At 40.7% G+C, this 15,403-nt stretch overlaps 1 protein-coding gene across 1 annotated transcript in view; it reads right to left on the bottom strand.

Moving 5' to 3' along the window:
* The window catches only part of ALDOA (aldolase, fructose-bisphosphate A), a 51,559-nt gene extending 46,084 nt beyond the window's left edge, over window positions 1-5,475 (bottom strand). Inside the window, exon 1 of the mRNA XM_070944593.1 lies at window positions 5,402-5,475. The gene's annotated coding sequence lies outside the window, so the exon portion shown is untranslated. The remainder of the gene's footprint in view (window positions 1-5,401) is intronic.
* Window positions 5,476-15,403: the final 9,928 nt, after the last annotated feature.

The raw sequence follows: 15,403 nt of genomic DNA, 5'->3' as shown, positions 1-15,403 counted from the left end.
GGGGCCATTTTGGGTCTAGCACAGCTGCTTTTACATTGTGGGTGAGCCAGTTGATGTTTTTTAATTTTTATTTGGTGTGCGTTGGAAGAGGGGTAGTCTTATATGGCAAGTATAGCCCAAACCCTATATTTTAACAGGAAAAATCGGGGGTCGTCTTATATGCCCAGTCGTCTTATACGCTGGAAAATACGGTACATCAAATTGGTGGCTCCGTAGGGTTGTCGTCCCCCCCCTTTCTCTTTAACATCCTCTCCAACTTCAATTTCAGTACTGACATTTCAAGGGGAAACCTGATCACTCTTCCTTCAGCTCTTCTGTCCTTTCCTGAAGGACACAGTACTATTTCTGGATCTTGCCCTACCCCACCCTGGCCCATGAGTGCTGGATCTCAGCTACCAAAAAGAATGCCCTGGGCATATATGGACAAAGATAGAGAATGCCATGGAAGTGATAAGAGGGAAGCAGGAGCATGAAGAAAAGAGGCCCTCAATTAAGAGACCTGGGTGGGAAAATCCCAAAACGTTGGGTGCGGCCACATCTGCCCAAGCCTTGCAAAGCTGAAACACTTCAGTTGGGGTCAGCTCAATTTGGAATCACCAGATGTTACAAAGAGCCCCTAAGTGGGGGAACATCCTGACACAAAATATAGCAAAGGCAGCATAGATTCCTTGGTGCCAGTGGCTAGGGAAGATGGATGGGAGATAAGGCTGCCCCCCAGTTCTTCTGTTTGTTAACCTTCCTCTGGTATGGATGAGCCACAATGGGAACAGTTAGGCAATGGGAATGGTTAGGCAAGCCTTTGACCCAGTCCTGCATGGTTCTTTTTATCTTCAGAATCAACATTATAGATAGGGGCAAGGTCAGATGGAGGGATTCTGAACAGTAGGAAAATTTTGGGCTCAGGAATTCTGGGAATTGAAATCCACCTGTCTTAAAATTGCCAAGTTTGAGAAACACTGCTTTAATGCAAGGAGTCAGTGGCTCAGCAGCTTGAAACCATAGTTAGGGTTTTTTTAAAAAATAAAATAAGCTTAAGTGGCATGTCCTGTGCCAATCTAGCAGTGTTAATTCCAAGAACCTAGGACTGGCAAGTGAAGGAGATATAATAGTTATTCCCAGGCTGTGTTCATACAACACGATGAACTGGCTTCCTGGGTTGCACTAACACAGCTCTTGATAGTTAATTATTAGCATGTAATGTGAAGACAATATGTTAATTCCACAAAACGTGATTACAAGTACATGACCACAGTCCATGACTGATAGTCAAACCTTTATCATCTAATCTATTGAGCTTTAAATATTTTAAAAAGGAATGCATGTTTGTACAGTACCTTAATCTGAATGTTTCTTCACAAAACCTATGTTTATTGTTTTGTAGGAAGTTAGCACCCACCCCTTTCCTGGAAGAGTGAAATATTTTAGGAAATATGAAAAAGGCAGAATATTATATTTCCCTGGATGAGAAATATGAGAAGCATATTTTACAGACAAAGCAGCTCCCACCTTCCTGCCCCCCACCCTTTGTCAATGGGCCATTAAGGCCTGGGCCAGTCTATTCTACATAACAAAGATCTGCCTCCTTCAGGCAGAGCCATAGTAGGAATTGCCAAAGATGGGATTAGCCCTCTACACAATAGCAGCAGAAACTCACCACATGTGACCTGGGAAGCACATGTGACCATCAGCCAGCAAGGCCCCTACCCCTTGGGAGTCTGACAACCAATCAGGATACTCTTTTGGGGCCCCAAGAAATGCAGAGCCAGAGAGAGCATAAAAACCCGAGGATTTACTGTATCCCCCCTTTTTCTATTCAGGAACTCAAGCCATGTGATCCTGTCCACCATTAAACCATCTTTCCAAGCAGTCTCCATGTTTCCAGTGTCTGTTTTCCCCACTTGGAGCAGAACCTAGAAGGATGTTTCTTCCAACAGTTTGAAGAAATAGAGCGAGTGGCAAAACACTTTCTACTTACTCAAAAGCAAAAATGGACTTATCTGAAATTAAACCACACATTTTAGGAGCTAGGTGTGTTGGGGAGGGAGATTTTGGTTGTACCTAAAGAAGTCTTAGGTGCAATCCATTTCTTAATTACATGAACACAATCACACTCATGACTCTAATGCATCTTCCCAATTTGCTTACTGGATATTCAAGGTGAAGCATTCAGTAGAAAGGCCTACTAATTACTCTGAGTAAGGATTATAAATACATGTAGATATCCCTACAAGTTTTCAGGCAGAATATTGACATCAAGGAACAACTGTTGAGTAGTCTTGCAACAGTGCTGCCTATTCTTCTGGAGTGAGCTCAGTTGTTAAAGGAAACAACAAATGGAAGATAAGAGAATGCAAAGAGGCATTTGCCAAGGTGGAAAGCAGCACTCCTAGTGAGTTATCTAATGCCCCTGTGCCTAGGCCAGTGTTGCTCAACCTTAGCAACTTTTCAGATTGAGAGTTGAAGACTGTAGGAGGTTAGCACCCACCCCTTTCCTGGAGGAATGAAATATTTTAGGAAATATTAAAAAAGCAGAATATTATGTTTCCCTGTATGAGAAATGGAGAAGCATATTTTTAAAGACAAAGCAGCTCCCACCTTCCTGCCCCCACCCTTTTGTTAATGGGCCAGAGGCAGAAATTCAATCTTTATCAATGAATCTCATTTGCAAGACAATGGGACCCATCTAGACAGAAACTCACCACATGGCACCTGGGAAGATTACATCAGCCAGCAAGGCTAGTTAAGACCCCCACCCCCTGGAAGTCTGACAACCAATCAGGATACTCTTTCTGGGCCCCAGGAAGTTCAAAGCCAGAGAGAGCATAAAACCCGAAAACTCGCTGTATCTGCCCTTTTCTGTTCAGGAACTCAAGCCATGTGATCCTGTCCACCATTAAACCATCTTTCCAAGCAGTCCCCATGTTTCCAGTGTCTTTTTCCCCACTTGGAGCAGAACCCAGAAGGATATTTCTTCCAACAGACACATCTGAAAGTTGCTAAGGTTGAGAAATATACTGCTCAAAAAAATAAAGGGAACACAAGCAGAAGACATCTGAGATCTGAATGAATGAAATAGCCTTATTAAATACTTTGTTCTTTACATACAGTAGTTTATACACTGCTCAGACAACTAAAGGGAATACAAAACTACTGTATGTAACGAACAAAGTATTTAATAAGGCTATTTCATTCATTCAGATCTCAGATGTCTTCTGCTTGTATTCCCTTTAGTTTTTTGAGCAGTGTATTTGCCTCACAGGTGAGAGTGGCACTGCTGTTTGATTTATGACAGGAGACAGGTGGCTCGGCCCCTTTGCTCTCAGTGTAACAGCATCTCACCAGTTGCCTGAATTTCTTAATTAAGCCCTATCTAAAACTTTTTTTTAATGATAGCCTAGCCCTAGCCTAAACCAGGCTGAATCCAAAGTGGGCTTCTTTTGGGATGATTACGGTAACTGGTGAGCCACAGGCTCTGTGCAGGATCTCAGTAGCAAGCAGTAGGAGGCAGTGGGGAGCCCCCTCCTTTTACCCCTGCCACTTATGGTCCTTTCTGTAGCCCTGTCAAAACTAAAGGATAATTTTTGAAGAACAGGTGCAACTCTTGGAGACAGCTGCTCCAGGGATGCTGCCATATTTTTGCCCTACAATGGCATCTCTGTCTTTAAATCTGAAAGATAATTATATTGCATGCAATTATTCTTATCCATTTTGGGGGTTTCTATAGATGACATGTAATAGATGCGAGACAGAGAGGTCAGCAATTAGACCAACCCACAATGCTGTAATATTTTCTGATCGTTTCAGGATTTATGAAACCTAGTAACTTGACTCACTGTTCCCAGCCCCCAAAGTTCCTCTCATAGCTTGGCTTAAGCAAGAGTGTGAACAGCTGAGTTCCCCAGTGCTTCAATAAAAGGAAGGGGGGGCTCCAGAGTGAGCACACTGGGGGAGGAAAACACAAACTTTCAATTCAATGCATTCATCTTCAGCTTCAAGAGAGCTTCTCTGAAGATTGGCAAGAACATCAAATTCATGAAATAAAAACAGTTTTATCATTTGAATGAAATGGACTCTGGCACCAAAAACATATAACACATTAAGTTGCTGTAAGATTGTCTTGCAACAAACCATAGTACAGAGTTCTACTTCAAGATTGTGACAGGGACTCAAGGATAATTGAAGAAAGGTGCTACCTGTGCAACTTCTTATGCAAAACTATTCCTGATTTTCATACTTCAGTAAAGCCAATAAAAGCAACATAGATCATTTACAAGGATCTACTGCAAAGTCTTTTTAACATAATGGGCTAGCAAGCCATCCATAAAGGTCTAGCAAGCTAATGGTTTAGTAAGCCAAAAATGTAGATAGTCTTTCTCACATTTTCATGAATCATTTGTACAAGTGATATATAAAAATATAGTCTGAACATTAATGGATTTTAATGCAGGATAGAAAGCTATGGGCGCATTTAAAACAATGAAAATATGCATTGCATTTAAGGGTTGGATTGAGGCATAGACATACTTAGAGTGCGAAATCAATTATCTTTATTTCAGTGGTGTGTGTTCAGCCCTATTTTTTTGCAAATGAGTTACAGATGCTCTCTACAAGGAGCAATATAAATTATTCCACATGGAAACCATCCTACTATCCAGGCAAAACAAGGATGGAAGATGTTTAGGAGCAAGGAAAAAAAGAGAAAGTGCAAAATAGCAACAGGGGTATAGATGTGTTGACTTAGGTTGCAGGTGACATACATTTACAGACAAAAAGATTAGATACCTCACAAGAATGCAGAGAAAACATTGAGACACAAACATTCATGGTCTGCAGAGCAGGAAATGGTGTGAGCAGTATTTCCTCAAACCAGCAACTTTTTGCAAGTCATACCAGTCAAAAGGAAGAAACAACTGTCTTAGATAATGTTAGCTAATGCATGGTTTGAGATGTCAACAATAAACCCTGGGCCCAAAAGGAGCAGAGAAACCTGATTGCAAACAGGACTGGAACTTAAATCTCCTCAAATAGGCAAGGAAAGATAAAAAAATAACAGAAAATTTAAAAAAAACCTCTCCATTTTAGGGCCCTGTTAAAAAAAGATAATCAAAATAAGAGATGGATAGTTTTGAGCTGGAAAGAATTTACTTGCACAGTGGATCTGCAGCTAACGTATTCAATTTTTCAAGCACAGCCATTGTGACCTATATCCTCCCCAGGACCCCAATTGCAACCTACCCCCATCTCTTTCTCCCACCCCCACCCCCGGCTCATTCCTATGGAGAAAAATGCCAGTGGAAAGCCGACTTCTCTCTTGCCAGCCTCTGCTCTCACCAACCTTGCTCCACTCTAAAACTATACAGTAATGTGAAATCCCGGCTTCCCCCTTCCCACCTACCCCTACCGTGGGTACAGCAGGGGGCTCTGGTGAGACAGGACAGCTCCGAGGGCGCTTGCTGACTGGCAAGAGGCAAAGACCGGATGAGGGCTATAAAAAGAGGGAGCAGTCACTGGGCGGGGCCATGCAAACCTTCTCCCCAACTCCTGACCTTTTGCTGGGCAGGCTAAATATAGGCCTGTGCAGGTGAAACACGAGGCTCTTGACATTCCCTGCAGAGCAAGGAACAGCAAGAGGATCACGGGGCGAAGGGGGTGAGAGGGCTGAGGGCCAGCCTCCCCTCACCAAGGGGGCATCGCTCAGTTACAACACACTTTCTGTTCTTCGGACCCCTTTCTACTTGGACCCCTCTAGCCCCCCCCCCCAATGCAGAGACACTTGGTTAGCAGGCCCTCCCGTTCCAAGTTTTCCCGTTCTTCTCCCTGCCATCAGCAAAAAAACCTTCCAATATGAAGGCACCATGCTCTCTTACCAAATCACCTTCTCTGGGTATCTCACTTCTGTTTCTGCTGGATTTCAGTTTCTGCTCCTGGGCCCAGGATGCCAAGATTGTCAGTGCCACCTACTGTCCTCTGGGAGGAACAGCATTTTTAAACCACCTGAGAGTTAAATGGGTCAAGGCTGCCAACTGTAACACAACAAAAAGGGCAGGCGCAAAGAATCAGAGAACAATTTTTCCCTCTGTAGGCCTAAGGAATGTGAAAGCAAAAATTTGAAGACAAATCTTCCACTGGCAGACAGGAAACAGATCAGAGGTTCAGTTTTTGATTCCAGGACTGGGAATAAGGGTTTGCTTATTTATTAAATTTGTTTGCCACTGATCTCTCCACAAGTCGACTCTGGGCAGCTTACAGCATTAAGGGTTGCTGGAAATGTAGACAATTATCTCGTCCCTTCCATAAATTAAGGCTTCTCCAGACATATTTTTTTAAAGTTTTTTATTAATAATACAAAATTTAAAAAACATTGGACATAGATATGACATCACTGGTTCCAAACATCTTCTGTCACTTTACAATATTAGTACTCATAAACATATAGTTCTTAAGCTTTGTTCACTATTTAAGCATAATATATGATATGAATACTTTTTCCCTTATTTCTGTATATTTATTTATCTCTTAAACATACATTTATCTATAACATCTATATTTTTGTTCTAACACTATACATTTGTCTTGGCTACCCTCTTGTTATCTATCCAATCATACAGGGGTGGGTTCTAAAATTTTTTACTACCGGTTCTGTGGGCATGGCTTGATGGTCATGTGACATTTAGGATTTAGCAGAGGTACTGGTCTACCAGGCTTTTAACTGCTTGCAGAGCTGTACTGATCTACCCATTTATTTTTGCAGGCACTGGTCTACCCATTTATTTTTGCAGGCACTGATCTACTCATGTATTTTTGCAGGCACTGGTCTACCCATTTATTTTTGCAGGCACCGATTTACTCATGTATTTTTGCAGGCACCGGTCTACCCAGTTATTTTTGCAGGCACCGGTCTACTCATTTGTTTTCTTTTAACACTGATCAGCTGTAGGGCAGCCCTTTGAAGCCCCGCGGCAAGAGTTTAAACAGTTTTTTTCCCTCAGCCATCAGCTGGGACTCAGGAGGCAATAGATTGGGGGTGGGGCCAAATAAAAGGTAAGAATAATGCGGAGGGTAGGCGGGGCAGTGGGGGGGCAGCGTCGAAGCGTAAATCAGCCTCGTTTTCCTCCTGGGGTAATTGCACTTAATTAGAGACGGATGGATCTTGTTTTCCATGCTGTATACTTTAAAGAAAGAAAAACCAATATATATATATTTTAATAAGGATTTTATTGTAAAAATAGAAAAACTAGCTAACTACATCTTTACCGGCAGCTTATCACACAGACGAACAAAGGAAGTATAAATCAGGAAGTTAGAAAAGAAAAAAATGTAGACATGCGCAGTAGCTCAAAGTTTCACAAGACTAGTCTTATCTCTGTTGCTATAGATACGTGATAAAGTTCTCTGGCAGGCTACCGTAACACTCAGAATGGACGCTCGGCTGACAAACACATAACGCAGTGACAGGCAGAACCGGTTCGGTGACGTCATATCATCACTGCTACCGGCTCGGCAGAACCAGGAGGAACCCACCACTGCAATCATAAAATTGTTTCCAGATTTTGTAGTACTTAGTTTCACTTTTATCCTTGAGTTCCAAAGTGAGTCTGTCCATTTCTGCACAGTTAAAGATTTTCAGTAATATTTCCTCTTCAGTTGGAATATCTTTCTCTTTCCATTTTTGAGCGAAGGCTATTCTTGCTGCTGTGAGTATATGCAGTAATAAATAATTTGTATCTTTCTTACATTTTATTTCTATAATTCCCAATAAGAAAATTTCCGGTTTGACCTCTATATCTGTTAGCAAAATTTCTTCCAGCCAGTTCTTTAGTAAATTCCAAAATTTTTGCGCCTTTGGGCATTCCCACCACATGTGGTAGTAATTCCCAACGGTCTTTCCACACTTCCAGTATATTGAGGATTTCCCTTTATTCACTCGTGCTAATCTTGTGTGTGTGGGGGGTGCCACCTATAGAACATCTTATAGAGGTTTTCCTTGTAGGAAGTTGCTAGTGTGATTTTTAAAAAATTTTCCCATAAACTTTCCCAATTGTCCAAATCGATATTGTGCCCAAAATATTTACACCAAATTATCATTGTTTCTTTCACCTGTTCCTCAATCATATCTTGTTTTAATAAATATCGATATAGTTTACTTATGGTCTTGCCTTCTCTGCTAAATAAAATTTTATCTAATTCTGATGATTCTTGCTTTATGCCCCATTCCTTTTTATCTTTGCTAAATTTAGATTGAATTTGGAGATACGCCCACCATTCCAATTCTATTCCTTCTTCCTTTAAAGTATTTCTCGCTTTTAATTCTTCTTTCTCATTCAAAATATCTTTATAGGTGACAGCTCCCCCTCATTTTGTCAAATTTGGATGTGTGTACATTTCTAATGTTGACACCCAATTAGGAATTTCCATATAATTATTTCTTTTTGTTTTTTTCCAAATATCCAATAGTGCTCTCCTAATATAATGTCTCCGGAAGTACTGATGGACTAAATGTTTTTCCTCCCATAGAATAGCGTGCCACCCTGTCTGTCAGTCATGACCTTCTAGTGCCAATAGTCTTGTGTTTTTAAGATGCATCCACTCACTTAGCCAAACTAACGCCGCTGCCTGATAATACTTTGTCCAGTCTGGTAGGCCAAATCCTCCTCTTTCTCTAGCATCTTGTAATAATTTGAATCTGATTCTCAGTCGTTTCCCTTGCCATATGAATTTTGAAATGAGTCTGTCCAAATTTGTAAAGAAATCTTTTTTGAGCCGAATTGGTATGCATTGAAATAAAAACAACATTTTCGGAAGAACATTCATTTTGATGATGGCTATCCTGCCCATTAGAGATAGCTGTAATTTTCCCCATTTTTCCAAATCAGACCTAATTTGCACCATTAATTTGTCATAGTTATCTTCTTTAAGTGTAATGCATCTTGCTGTCAATTGAATTCCCAAATATCTTATTTTTTTCGTAGTCTGAATATTTATCTTTCCCTCCAATTCTTTTTTTTTTTTGTTCTTCAGTCATGTTTTTAACTATCATTTTTGTTTTATCCTTGTTTATTTTCAGGCCTGCTACTTCCCCATAGTTCTCCAGCACTTCCATCAGCCTAAGACCAGATTGTACAGGCTCTTCAATAATAAATACAAGGTCGTCCGCAAATGCCTGTACCTTAAAACTTTATTTTCTTACTTTTAAACCTTTGATTTGTCTTCTCGATTCGTTCTAATTAAAGCCTCTAGTGATAAAATAAAAAGCAGTGGTGATAGTGGACATCCTTGCCTTGTGCCTTTTTGGATTACAAAGTTCTTTGTCGTTTCCCCGTTTATCACCACTCTGGCTTCTTGTCTGGAATAGATTGTTTTAAACATCTTTATAAATTTCCCCCCCAAATCCATATATTTTAATTGTTCTAGTATGAAGTCCCATTTGACGTTATTGAATGCTTTTTGTGCGTCAATGAATATCAACGCCATCTGTTTTTCATTGTGGATTTCATAGTATTCTATCGTATCCAAGATAATCCTAATATCGTTCCTTATATGCCGTCCGGGAAGAAAAACGTTTTGATCAGTATGAATGAAATTCTCTAAAATTTTCTTTAGTCTGTCTGCCATAATTGTCATGAAGATTTTATAATCCAAATTTAGTAGGGATATCGGCCTATAATTTTTAATATAAGTCAAATCAGAATTTTCTTTGGGAATCAATGTGAATGTTGCTTCTTTCCACGATTCAGGTATTTTAGCTTCATTAAGTACATCATTGTACACCTCTAATAACAGTGGGCTTAATAATTCCTGGTGATTTTTATACATTTCTGAAGGTAGACCATCTGGGCCTGGAGCTTTGTTACTTTTTTGTTTTTTGATTGCCTCAGATATCTCCCATGCTGTTTTCTCATTATTTAATAAATTTTTACCTTCCTCCGAGATTCTGGGCAATTCTGTTTTTTGTGGGTCTTACCTTCTTCTATCTTCTCCTTATCCTCATGTAGGTTTTTAAAAAACTCATACGCTACCTTCCTCTTTGCCTCATTTTGATAAATTAACTCTCCTTCTTCATTGTGTAATTTACTAATCTGGTTCTTTTCTTTCCGTTTTCTTAGTCTATAAGCCAGCCATCTTCCCAGCTTATTTGCATTCTCAAAAAAAAAATTGTTTAATGCTTTTAATTTGTTGTGCCATAGTTTCCTTTTCAATTATATTTAATTTGTGTTTAATTGTGTTTGTTGTTTCAATTCCCATTTTATGGGTTCTTTCTGCAGCTCTTTTTCCAGTTTGCTAAGATCTTCCTCTAAATTTTTTTGCCGTTGTCTTTTTTGTTTGTTGTCTTTGGCCATGTATGATATTGCAATACCCCTCATAAAAGCTTTTGCCGTGTCCCACAGGTTCTGATTGTTTGTATCCCCTTTTTTATTACTTTGAAAAAACAAACTCATTTGATCATCCATCTTTAATTTAAATTCATTTTGATTCAAGATTGCTTTTTTTAGGGTCCACCTCCTTGTCTTTTTTTGCCCTTTCCATTTAATTTTAATGGGATTGTGGTCTGCCCACGAATTTATGTCAATATTAACTTCAATTCCTAGATTCAAATCTGTCGATGCCCAAACCATATCAATTCGAGACCAAGATTGATGTCTACCTGAATAATAAGTATATTGTTTCTTATCCCCATTTCTTTCCCTCCAACAATCCTTTATGCTTAATTCTTCCACCATCTCGAAAAATGAATTAGGTAATATCCTTCTAACACCTTTCGTCTGTCATTTCTATAGTCTAGTTCTCTATCTACAATCACATTGAAATCACCAATTATACACAAATTATCACATTCTACGTCTCTAATCATGTTATACAGTTTCTTATAAAATAGTTTTTGGCCCTCATTTGGCACATATATTCCAACTAACATCAGTTTTTTCCCATCCACCATTAATTCTATTATCAATATTCTGCCCTCTTCGTCTTTATACATCTTTTTGGCCGAAATACCCTCTTTTACATACATTACAATTCCCCTTTTCTTCTGCTGCGATGAAGAAATGAACATCTTTCCTAACTTAGAGCATTTTAATAGGTACTGATGCTGCTTTTTTATGTGCGTCTCTTGCAGCACTATTATATCCACATTTGTCTTATACAGTTTACTAAAGAAGTTTTTCCTTTTCCCTGGAGAATTTAACCCATTAACATTTAATGATCAAATTGCTAATGCTTCTTGAAAACCTCTACTTATACTTAGGACTTGTTGCCCTCATTTGTCTGACTTCTTTATATTCCTTGCGTCCACCATCATTGTCTTTCCCGTTATCCACATTCTCTCCTTTCCCATTCTCTTTTTCCTTGATTTGGGATTCCCCCCTATTTGGTGACTGTCCTCCTAGTTCTCCTTCTTCCCTTCTTTCTCTTTCCTCCAATTCAACCTCACTACCAAAATTTTGTCTGTAAAACTCTTCTACTTTGTCCACCGTGTCCAATCTCAACCTTCTTTCTCCCCAAGATACCATAATCCCTTCCAGAGTCAGCCACTGAAAATTTACGTTTTTTCTTGTTAGTTTTGCTGTAAGCGTTTGGTAGGGTCGTCTTAAGTCTCTTACGTTTCTCGGGACTTGTTTGAGCACCAGAAGCTGTCTTCCTCGTAACTCTAGTGAATCTTCTCTGGTCCTATGGAGAATCTCATTGTAGATCGATTTTTTAACAAATCTAATATGCACTTCTCTAGGTAGATTATGTCTACGTGCATAATTCGTGTGGATTCTATAAATTTCATCCATTTCATTAATCATTTCTTCCTTTCCAATTCCTAATGCTCCTGCCAATAGCTCCGCCATCATCTCCGGAAGGTCCTCATTCTTTTCTTCTCACACATTCTGGAGAAAATGGGCAGCCTTATCTATTTCCAATTGGATTATTGTCTGTTCGAGATCTCTATTGGCTTGAATTAATCTTTCTTCCATCTCCTCCACTTTTTTTTCTTCCCTTCCCATTCTATCTTCCATCTCCTGTAATTTTTGTTCATTTTTTAGAATTTGTTGCTGGAAGCATTCAAATTTATCATTTTTATTTATTTATTTATTTATCAAATTTCTATACTGCCCTACTCCCAGGGGACTCAGGGCGGTGAACAGCCAAGATAAAATACAGATAATACAAATGTTAAAAGTCCATTAAAATTATTAAATATTTTGGCCAAAAACAAATTTAAAACACCCAATTTGTAAAACAGATTAAATGATTTAAAAATTTAAAAGGGAGAGTTAGGCCAGGCCAGCCTGCTGAAATAAAAATGTTTTGAGAGCACGACGAAACGTGCGCAGATCCGGGATCCTCCGTATCTCCGGGGGGAGCTCGTTCCAGATGGTAGGTGCCCCCACAGAGAAGGCTCTCCCCCTGGGGGCCGCCAGTCCACACTGTTTGGCTGACGGCACCCTGAGAAGCCCCTCTCTATGGGAGCGTACTCCCATAGAGAGGGAGTACGGGAGAGCTCATCCATCAATCTCATCTTTTCTTTCATTTCTCCCATGTCACTCCTTACCTCTCCTATCTCTTGTTTCAAATCCTCATGGTTCTTTAACATAACCTCCTGCATTGTTTGTAGCATCTGTTGTAGATCCTTAAATGAGTTTGATCTCTCTCTCTGTAGCATTCCTTCAATAGATCTTTGTCCTGCTGGACTTAGTTCCATTGTTGTAGTTTGAGCTCCTTGCCTCCTTCCTGCACCAATTCTTGTCAAATTGGGGATACTTGTCATTTTCAATACCACTTTAAATTGACTTCCCCACTGCCTTATATTTCTCTTAGTTTCCTCCAGCACCCTTCAACTATCACTCTCTCAACTAGTTAATTCTCAATGCTTAACTTTGCAGCTTTCACTCTCTATTTTATATTTTTAAATGTCTCTTATGTATTCTTTAACTTCCTTTCTTGATCTTTTCTACCCCAACTACAGTCTGCAAACCTTCCCCTTAGTCAACAATTAATTAATAACAAAATAATATCAATAATTAATGCAGTAGGTAGTGGAGTTAATAAAATAGTAGTCCAAAGATTGCATAGAAAGAACAATAATAATTAGAGAGATGATTTCCTCTTGAAAATGTTCCACTACGACTATTTCATTAAATTTTTCACATCCAAATTTACTCCTTAAGTTTCCTCGATTTATAAGTCAGTTTATTTTATTTATTTATTTATTTTTAAATTTATATACCGCCCTTCTCCCTGAGGACTCAGGGCGGTGAACAGCCAAGTAAAAACATAAACTACAAACATTAAAATACAATTAAAAAGATATATTTATTTATTTAGTTATTGGCAGGCCATCCAAAATAGGTCTTGTTTCTCTTTAAATTTCCTCTCCTTACTTAAATTGTCTCCAGTTTTTTCCTTGGCCAGTAGGTGTCTCTTGCTCCCTATTTTCCTAGTTAACAGTCAGTCTTACTTCAATATGCCTGCGTTCTCCGGTTAGTCAGCACTTTCGCTCACAAGCTAAATTGTCTACTTAAATCAGCAATAATGGTAAGTTTCCTCTTCCTCTTTCCCCTCACACTGCCAGTGATATCTATCGTGTTGAAATGGTATCTTTTTTTGACCCCCACTTGCTGTTTATTTATTTATTTATTTATTGGTTCGATTTATATGCCGCCCTTCTCCGGAGACTCAGGGCGGCTTACAATGCGTTAAGCAATAGCCTTCATACTTTTGTATATGTTAAGTTGTGGGCGCAAGAAGGACCAGACACGCAGTAGAATCAAACACTTTTATTAGCTCCGTAAATCGCAATGGAGATTGCTGGCCGCGGCAGCTCCTTTTATAGCTAGGAGCTGTCCGCGGCTTCAGCCACTGACGTTACTCTGAATTTCCCACTCCCGTTCCTGATTGGTCCGTTCAAATCTGCCATTCAATACTCAACACCCCTCCCCTCTAGTTAGCATAACCAATCCTGAAGTCTCTAGGATACGTAGTCACGTAAGTAGGCGGGTCGTCTCGATGCGCGACTAGACCTGCGCAGATTAGTCGTCCCAGCGTTCTTGGAGTGAGAGGTCGAGTTCTGTGGCTCTGCTGGCTCTGCCTCCGGAACACTCTTGAACTCGCTCGCTGGTGTGGACTTATTTCCTTGGATGTTACTTCCTTCCTCCCCCGGCCAACATGGTGGACTGTTACTGTTGTTCGGCTCTTCCTCCCGGACTTCAGGTAAATGTCTGCTGTCTCTTCTTGGGTTTGAGTCTTTTCCTGTGCTGTCTTGTATTTGTGCCTGTGGTAGTGATCTGTCCCCGTCCACACACACACACAAACACAGCCAGCCGAGGGTTAAGGAAGCAGTTGGCACACACCCAGGTCTTTATCTCCAACTTGGCAGCGATATACACACCGTCTGCCAAGTGCTTTATTTTCACAGAAACAGAAAGATAATATACTCAGCGTACAAGAGTCCAACAGAAATAAATATTCCTCTCAGCAGTTTCAGACGATGCTTTAGTGACTATCCAAGGTTTATTTTTGTTCGTCACAGGGATCACTGGCCACCACCCTCTATTATATAGTCTCTGGGGTGTGGTCCAGTGACTCAGTTCTAATCCCTAGCACGCCTCCTGAGCTGCTGCAATCGTTTATCATGCCTTCGGAGGCGTGCGTCCAGGAATGATGTCTCTCCTTCACTCTCATCCGAGACACCTGTCTCCCTGCTAATCTCCTCTCCCTCGGCCGGCACCTGAGACAGTGCCAGAGGGGAGGGGCCTGGAGAGGGAGGCCTGGCTGACTCCTCTTCCTCATGCTCGGAGCTTTCTTCCTCCGATGGGATAGGCTCAGAGGGCGGGGCCACAACAGGTAGGGTCTGGTTCCTTTCTGTGCATTTTTCCTTCCTTTGCTCTTGGGCGTTTTCTGGTGGGCCTTGTTCGTTTCTGGTCACTCGGGCTCTGATCTGGTCGACGTGCCGCTTCCACTGTCGGTGGTTCTGTGACTTGGGTTATTTCTCTCGGTATCCATAAGGGGTTACCGCTGAAGTTCATAGTGTAGATTTTGTCCCCCACTTGGAATTGTCGGATCCTGCTCGTGGAGTCGGTTGGTTTTTCCGTGCTGTACTGTGGGTGCAGTCTGTCTAATGGGGATTGTAACTTCCCCCCATTAATAATTCAGCCAGGCTTTGGTGTGTGGATGCGCTCAGTGTAATGTGCTGGATGGTCACCAGCTTGTCTATTTTGGCTTGCATGTCTCCGGGCCCCAGCCTTGCCAAAGTCTCCTTGGTTGTTCTCACCATCCTTTCAGCAAGCCCGTTCGTGGATGGTTTTCCCGGTGCGGATAATGCGTGTCAGATTCCCTGGTTGGCCAGGAACATCTCGAATGCATTAGCCGTGAACCGGGGCCCATTGTCTGATACCAACAAGTCGGGCAGCCCATGTGTTGC

Source organism: Pituophis catenifer, unplaced genomic scaffold (genome assembly GCF_029215685.1).
Source record: "Pituophis catenifer annectens isolate HBS135680 unplaced genomic scaffold, rPitCat1.0.hap2 SCAF_5, whole genome shotgun sequence".
Taxonomy (NCBI): Eukaryota; Metazoa; Chordata; class Lepidosauria; order Squamata; family Colubridae; genus Pituophis; species Pituophis catenifer.
The sequence above is the reverse complement of the archived record's forward strand: the minus strand, read 5'-3'. Positions and strand labels throughout refer to the sequence as shown.